The sequence below is a fragment of the Dipodomys merriami genome, unplaced genomic scaffold (assembly GCF_024711535.1).
Source record: "Dipodomys merriami isolate MVZ:Mamm:240054 unplaced genomic scaffold, mDipMer1.0.p SCAF_279, whole genome shotgun sequence".
NCBI lineage: Eukaryota > Metazoa > Chordata > Mammalia > Rodentia > Heteromyidae > Dipodomys > Dipodomys merriami.
In genome coordinates this window covers 250,178-258,596 of record NW_027204259.1, presented here as the reverse complement: position 1 = coordinate 258,596, position 8,419 = coordinate 250,178, and the positions used below count along the sequence as shown (strand labels likewise).

Below are 8,419 nucleotides of genomic sequence, written 5' to 3'. Positions count from 1 at the left end.
GGAACTGAAACCTAACTTTCACCCTAATTATAATCCAATTCTAATGTTAAAGAAAAAGTCTAGTTTTTAATCATTCTCATGAATATTCCAGTTTTCGCTCTGGAAATGAGTTTGTTTGCCCTAATTCCCACAAATTATCTGACTCTACCTCTGAAGTTATCTTGTTCCCTAACATGAACCATTATATTATTTGTCCTCAAATTGTCTTACCAGGAAAAATACTGTAGTTTCCATTGATCCTACCTTTTCCTGAACCACTGTATCCTAAAACAGTTTCAGATTTACTTACCATCTAGTACATTACTTAAAGCTAACTCTCAACTTATACCTGGCTTGAAAACTCTTACTAATCCTTACAAGAATGGTCACTGAGGAATAAACATAATGATAAACCTCTAGTTACTATTCATTCTCACATATTTGCTTCTACTTGTTAGTGAGAACCTAATTTTATACTAAAAACTTTCTTATTCATAACAGAAATATAATCAGAAGAAAATACTGACCCTAATCTTAATCCAAATTATATGACAATACTAACACTAACACAAGTACACTAGTTTTCACTCATCCTAACTTGTTTCAAATAAGACTTCCAAACATATGTTTCAATTTTTTTCCAATATCTTAGTCATTTTCTAACCCTAAACTTAATCTTTCTTAACTGGAACATTGAGTATAACCATCAGCCTAATTGTAAGTACATTCTATTATTAATAGCAATTCTCTAGTTCACATTCATTCTAATACTTACTAGACTTATAATTAAAATTTAACTTCAATTTGACCCTCATTCTCGAAATAAATTGCAGGTTTTCTGTAAACTCTACAGACTTTCTCACTCTTAACACTGAATGTATCTTGTTCTATAACAGGAATCATTATACCCATTGATCTCAAATCCTGATATTATGAAATACATTGTACTTCCATTATTAAAATTTTTCCTGAATTCCTAGAACCTAAAAAAGAAGTTCAGCTTTACTTAACATTTGACACATTTCTTTTTTTTTTTTTTTCTTTTTGTCGGTCGTGGGGCTTGAACTCTGGGCCTGGGCACAATCATCGAGTTCTATAGCTCAAGGTGTGCACTTAACCATTTGAGCAACAGCACCGTTACTGGGGCTACCTTTCAACTGTTATCCTCAGAAATCAGCTTCCTGAGTAGCTAGGATAATAGGTGCGAGCCACCAGTTTAAACCATTTCTTTACTCTATCCTCAACCCCGGATAACCAGAAACCTAATCCTAATCAAAGTTTGATTTAACACCAAATGGTTAATGTAAAGAAAATTGTCTAGATTCTATTCAATCACACATTTTTTGGCTTCTACTTCTTAGTGGAAAACTAAAATTTACCTTAAAACTTATCCTTCCCTAACCCTAACCAGAATAAAACTGTATCTCACACATTAAACCAAATTATAACTGAATGTTTAAAGTAACACAGATTGGTTTTCATTCATTCTTGCCATTCATTCTTCTTAAAATGTGTGGCAGTTTTACACAATACCTTACATCTTTTTCTCATCCTAACCCCAGCTCTAACTGGAACACCTTGCCTAATCCTAAGCCTAAATATAACCGAACCATCATGTTAATATAATCCTCTTTTTTTCACATTTATCATAACTCTTGCTCAGCGTGTAGGCCTAAATTTTACTTGCGTTTTAAACCTAAATTTTTAAATTGTTTTTCTATTTCCCGTTAGGTTTTATTTTCATTATTTAACAAAAAATTATTTTGTTGTAAAGATGCTTTAAAGAGGGATTAGTTACATGTGTAAGGTAAGGAGTACATTTCTTGCTGAGTATTGTTACCCCCTTCTTTCTTGTTCACCCACAGGTTGTAGTGAAGGCTCCAGTAAGCAGCGTGGTCAAAGCCGTTTCCTGAATTCTAAATTTTAAATCTAATCATTTTTAGGCTTTGATAATATCATTTACTATCTCTTCAGAGCAATTAAGCTAAAATAAATACTACTTTTTAAACATTACACACACATTGTAAATAAAATTAACATAGGCCAAAAAGAGACTAATTATTTCAGACTCATCATATTTGGTGATCTTACTGTGAAGAATGTAGAGAGTAGAAGGTCCTTAAACTCAATAAATAGTTTTGGTTAAATTAAATCATATATCTGGATTTATAATTTAGAGGTTAATCACATGATAACAGGAAAATAATAAAAAAATTTACTTTGGGATCAACAGAAAAAAGATATTTGTGCAAGTACCACAGTTGCTTTATTAGTCTGTAGTTGAACACTGAACTTCGATCTATATCTTGGCTATTGTTGTGAATAATGTGAATAACAATGAACTACAGATGTATTTACAAGTTACCCAGAGAGAAATAATCACATGATTGGTGTGCCAGATGATATTTCAACTTTGGATATCTTTAAAAAACTGCATACTACTTTCTACAACGAGAACACTAACCTGTATTTTGACCAAGAGTGTAGAAAATTTCCTTTTCTCCACAGTCTCGCGATCCAACATTATTACCTTTTGAGTTTTTTTAAAGGGCAGGTTTTTACTGTGTGAAGTACCCAAGACTGGCCTTAGACTCAAATCCTTTTACCCCAACCTCCTAATCGCTTGGAATTACCTGGTTCCTTGGATATTTTTGATGAGTTATGATAGTTATGAAGTAGTAAGTATCTTAGTAATTTTGAATTGCAATTCTCTAATGACTTCTCTTTACAAAGAATTAAGCCACATAGAAGTTGTATTAAATACAAATTTGTAAACCCACACGCGATTTTCAGGGCTTTTTGGAAAACATGTCTATTCAAAACATTTGTCCATTTTTAATCAAGTTTCTTGTTAACCTCATCTTTAATCTCTCTATACAAAATCAATAATTAGTTCACGGTAGTAGAAAGGAAAACATTAAGCAACTCCTAACATTTTTCAATTTTTTATAACATGATATTGCTTAGATCATTTTCTGTTAACGCTTGAGACTATATAACTCAATTTAGTTAGACCTTTTACAAGGCTATATGTATTTTATTTATTTTACTTTGATTTTTCTTTCCAAAGTCTGTGTGACTAATTTCCCTTGGTTTCTTTCTGTCTCATGTTGTTCAGATTTGAAAGTGAAGAATAAATGTAAGGATGAAAACAAAAAAATATACAGTTCCCCTCATCTGATGATTCCTCTACAAGAATGAGGAAAGTGTTCATCCTTCTAAGGACCTATGATAGCACATCAAAAAGAGAATTCATTTTCTATGTCTTCCTTATCTTTGTAACTTGAATGATGTAAACACAATATACTGCTCTGATACTTTTATGTTTTTTTCAGTTTTGCACATTTTCATATGTATTTCACCTCAGTCTACAACATTCCTTCATCGTTCTGTCCCTGATATTTTTACACGATCAAGGCATGAGATAACCAGTTTGATTTACAGCATGAGAAGTTATCTACCTGGCTTCCTTGGAAGCAGAGTATGGTCAATAGATATTACTTCTGGTTGCTCATTACATGTAATGGTTTCTGCACTACTCATCACATTCTGTTTAGTATTTTAAAAAGACATAGCTAAACTAAAAGTTCATTCATAGAAGTATATGTTAAGTGTTTCATAAGTTTTATTTCTCTTAATTCTTAAGATAACATTTGCTATAATGCTAATGTTATTGCCATTTTACTGTTGAGAAAAATTGTAATTAAAGACAGTAAGTGCATGTCCCACAGACACACACAGTAAGGAAGGAAATGAGTCAAAGTTTCCAAAAGTCTTTCAGAAATATCAAAAAGGTGGGTAAAATCTCTCCATTCTCTTACACTCTCAATTCAATATTCATATTGACCAAGAAATAATAGCATAGCAATACTTGCTATGTTATTATGGTGATTGTTCTCTATCACATTTTGTCTTCAACACAGACTATGTTTGTGATATTGGGTTATCATGCACAGAGCAGAGCTTATAAATTGAGGTCCAAAGAGAGCCAAATTTTTTCTGTCCCACAGTTCCAGTTTCCTTTTTAAAAAGTAATAAAACCTTTAAATATCATCACTTACTGTCTTTTAAGAATCCAAAAACGAAATAAATTCACATATAATCACTCTAAAATGCTTTAAAAGTAGGAGATAATAAAACAGGCCCCACGAAGTAAATTTTCTTCTATTTTAAAAATTATTCTGAAAGCCTTGTGTTGGCTGGTCACACCTGTAATCCTATCTAATCTGGATATCTACTCAGGAGCCTGAGATCTGTGGATAACATTCCGGAGCCAATAAGGTCCAAAAAACAAAAACAAAAACCAAAACAAAAAGAACAACTTCATGAAATTATTTTTCAAAATTTTTAATGAACTAGCAAAAAGCCAGGAATGGAGATGTAGCTCATATAGTAGCTCAACAAGCTAGATAGGAAAGGCCTTGCAAGACCTTGAAGCCCTGATTTTAACTCTGAGCACTCCAACACACATGCATTGGGTGCGTTTGCATGCTCACGTATGTTTGCTGGTGCGCTGCCGAGATCACACACACACACACACACACACACACACACACACACACACACACACACACACACACACACATTCAAATTACCTTCATATCAGTGTTCTGCATTAATTTCTTTGTTAACGATAATATATGGGTAAAATAGAGGAAATGAACTCTTCCATCTCAGAACATTTTTATATGTTTTTTATTGTAATAATACTGTGCAGAGGGGTCACATTTACATGAGGAAGGAAATTAGTACATTTTCTAACAAGCATTGTTACCTCCTCCTTTATATTTCCCCTACTATCCTTTCCCTCCCACCTCCACAAATACACTCCCCTCCCCATTTTCTATCCCCCTGCCTAAATTGTAAAGTTCATTTTTCAACATAGTGTCTTGTGCATCTCATGGTTACAATTGGTTAAACTGCATCCCTATTTGAGCATTTTTCGCTTCCTCTCCCCAAATTTCCTACAAGATGTAGTGCACCAACTTCAAATACAGAGAAAACAGGGGTCATAGTGTGGGGGAGGAACATACAAAGAAACAAAAATAAATGACATCGTACATTATAAATAAGTTAGAAACAATAGCAAGAAACATAAAACCACTTGTGTCCCTATCTTGGGGTTCAATTCCCTTAACATCATCTTGTCTGGTATTATGCACATATCGTTTGAGCTTTTCTGCTTATCCCAGATATATATTCGTTATTGAAAATAAGGGAAACCATGGGACTTATGTTTTTTGGACTTGGATTACTTCACTCAATAAATTTTTTTCCAAGTCTTTCTATTTCCTAACAAATTTGGAGATGTCATTTTTTCTGATAGAGGCATAGAATTCCATTGTGTATATATACCACATTTTCTTGATCCATTCATCTAATGGGGGCATCTGGGTTAGTTCCATATCTTAGCTATGGTAAATAATGCTGCAATAAACATAGTTGTCCTGCTGGTTTTAGTATGGTCTTGTTTGTGATCATTTGGGTAAATCCCCAAAAGTGGGATTGCTGTGTCATAGGGGAGCTTTATGTAGAGTCTTTTGAGGAACCTCCATAATGCTTTCCAAAGTAATTGAACAAGTTTACACTCCCACCAAGAATGCAGTGCTGTTCCCTGGGGGCCACATCCCTTCCAGCATCTGTTTTTGTAAAAATATGGAATATTCCACGAATTTGCATGTCATCCTTGCACAGGGGCTATGCTAATCTTCTCTGTATCATTCCAATATTAGTGTATGTGATGCTGAATTGAGCAAAGAACTTTTTTTATATATAAAGTATACTTTTATTGATTTTATTAAACTAGTAAGTTTTTATTAAACTAGTAAGTTCAAAACTAGTAAGTTCAAAAGAATTGTTGTGTAATTTTAGAACCATATATTTCTTACATAAGCACACTTTTAAGAATAAAATCAAGACTGACATGTCAAAACAAAATAATTCCAGATATTTGTTGTTCAAGAAATGTGTAGGACATTGCCCCATTAGTTAGGAAATGGAAAAACTTGGAAAAAATTATATTAAGTGAAGTAAGCCAGGCCCAAAGAAACATAGGTCCCATGGTTTCCCTTATTTGTAATATCTAGTATATGTATGAGTCAAGCGGAAAAGGTCAGATAATGTGATGTCAGGAAAATGAACCCTTAGATGTGTATTTTAATGTTTTTTTCTTTCATGCATGTGTTTCTAACGCATTTATAAGATTATCTCTTTGTTGCTTTGTATGTCCTTCCCCCTGCTTTCACTATATTTGATTTCAGTATAACTTGTGGAGGAGATGGGGAAAAACCAGTTGTTTAAGGATACAGATGGACCTGTGGCAACAATGAGAAGTACAAGTTGTCATGTCCAAAATGAGCTTTACAACGTAGGTGCGGGGGGGGAGGGGAAGGGGGGGAAGGAGAAGGATTGGGATTGGGGGAGAGGGGGGAGGCTGGGAAGGGATGTGAAGGGTAAACAAAGGAGGAGGCTGCAATGCTTGGTAAGAAATGTACACATTATCCTGCCCATGTAATTGTAACTCCTCTGTACAGTATGTTCACAAATAAAATTAAATTAAATTAAAATAAATAAAATAAAATAAAAAATAAAAAAAGAAATGTGCAGGAAGAGGAATTCAATTATTCTATAAAAGGCACCTGTCATAATGAACACTCTAGCAAGTGTTAAGTTTTGTTAAAAGTTTTAATGTTTTACATATGTTTAATTTTGGGATTTTGCTTATATATGCCAAAATTTGGATTGTTTGGGAAGTATAAAACTTTTCTATAAAGTATTTAAGATTTATGGTAGCAGATATTAACTACTAAATACTTACATTTCAGAGTTTATAGAAACCTTATTAATGAGAAGTTGCAAAGTCTTTGTGTAAAGAAGTAGATTGAAGAGTTAAGACTATGTTAACTACACAGTTTCTGTTAAAACATTAGGGCTAACTTCCTTTATATGTTAGTGAGGAAAAAATGATGATGTAAGTCATAAACAAATGATGAGATGAGCCATAAATAGTCATCTTAGTGGGAAACTTTAAGAGTATGCATATTCTATAAAACTCTGGTTGAACATCAATACCTTAGCCAGTGTTAAATGTACAGATATTTGAAAAAATAATACAATCTAATATTTCTACACTTCAAATACTGAAAATACTGATAATTGTTTTGTTTTTTATTTTATTAATCATTAAAATTTAATTATTGGTTTTCTTTATTTGTAGCATTGTTTTCCTTGTTGTAATATAATACAACATTTGGTAAGTCATCATTAGGAGGTACTTTGAGAAGCTTACTGGGATCGCCAATCCAGGTTTTATAGGTGCATGTGAATTTACAAAGACAAAAATTAAAAACAAAATATTTATTAAAAAATGATCAAGTAGAGTCTGAATCAGGAGTGTTGATAAATGTCCACACCTGAATGCTTAGCCCTAGGCTGAAGCAGCGGTATTACTGAGTTAAAGCCATAAACTTGAGAGACATTTTGTTGTTTATTTTTTTTGATTTTGGTGGTCATGGGGCTTGAACTCTGGGGCCTGAGTGCTGTACCTCAGCTCAAGGCTAGCAGTACCACTGAGGCACAGTACCACTTCCATCTTTTTCTGCTTATGTGGTGCTGAGGAATGAAACCAAGGTCTTCATGAATGCAAAGCAACACTCTACCACTGATCCACCTTCCCAGCACCTGAGAGACTATGTTTTAAAAAATCATTTAAACAACATTTGATTTCTGCTTTGGGTTATGTTATGAAATATATGAATACTTTTTATATTTTTGTGAATTTTAATACTTCTAAATTTATACTAACTTTAGCCACTTCATCCTTTTCAAAGTCATGAAATATCTCTGAGTGTTTGTTTTTGTGAAGATTGTTTTTGCATTTATAATTTCTTCTGAGTCACTCTTATTTTTCTCAAAATAACTTTATATTTCATGTTGATTTGTTGTCATACATCAAATATCTTCAAATGTACAAGTAGAGTCTAAAGATAGCAGTATGAATATTCTCATACAGCTCTTGTTTATCTGTTATGCACTTTCAGTATTATGATATTCCTCTCTCACTCTCACACTCTCTCATTTCCTCTCTTTCACTTATATGCTCCATGTCTGCTACTTAGAATTTCTGCTGGTCTACTATTATCATTCAGGATCCAGGGGTTTTGTGTGAACATGATAGCGACCATCACTTACCCTTGCATTCTTTAAGAGTTATAACAGTGATGTGATATTATTCTCTAACATTTAAATGGCAAAACAACAAATCTATTAATTCCTTTTCAATTTTACTACTATTATAAATTTTATCACATAGCAATCATTGGGATGGATAAAAGACAGTGACCTGTGTCCTAAAAAGTTCTTTTTCTTTTACAAACCAACTTTTTCTTTTATTATCAGTAAGTACATGCAATGAAAACAAAGCTATACTATGGAAAGTAGA

The 8,419-nt window shown here is 33.0% G+C and overlaps 1 non-coding gene across 1 annotated transcript; it reads right to left on the bottom strand.

Annotated features, from left to right (window-relative positions):
- Positions 1-5,628: 5,628 nt before the first annotated feature.
- LOC138837919 (U6 spliceosomal RNA) lies at positions 5,629-5,735 on the bottom strand. The gene has a single exon (XR_011375504.1). It is a non-coding gene; the product is annotated as a U6 spliceosomal RNA (small nuclear RNA).
- Between the last annotated feature and the right edge of the window lie 2,684 nt (positions 5,736-8,419).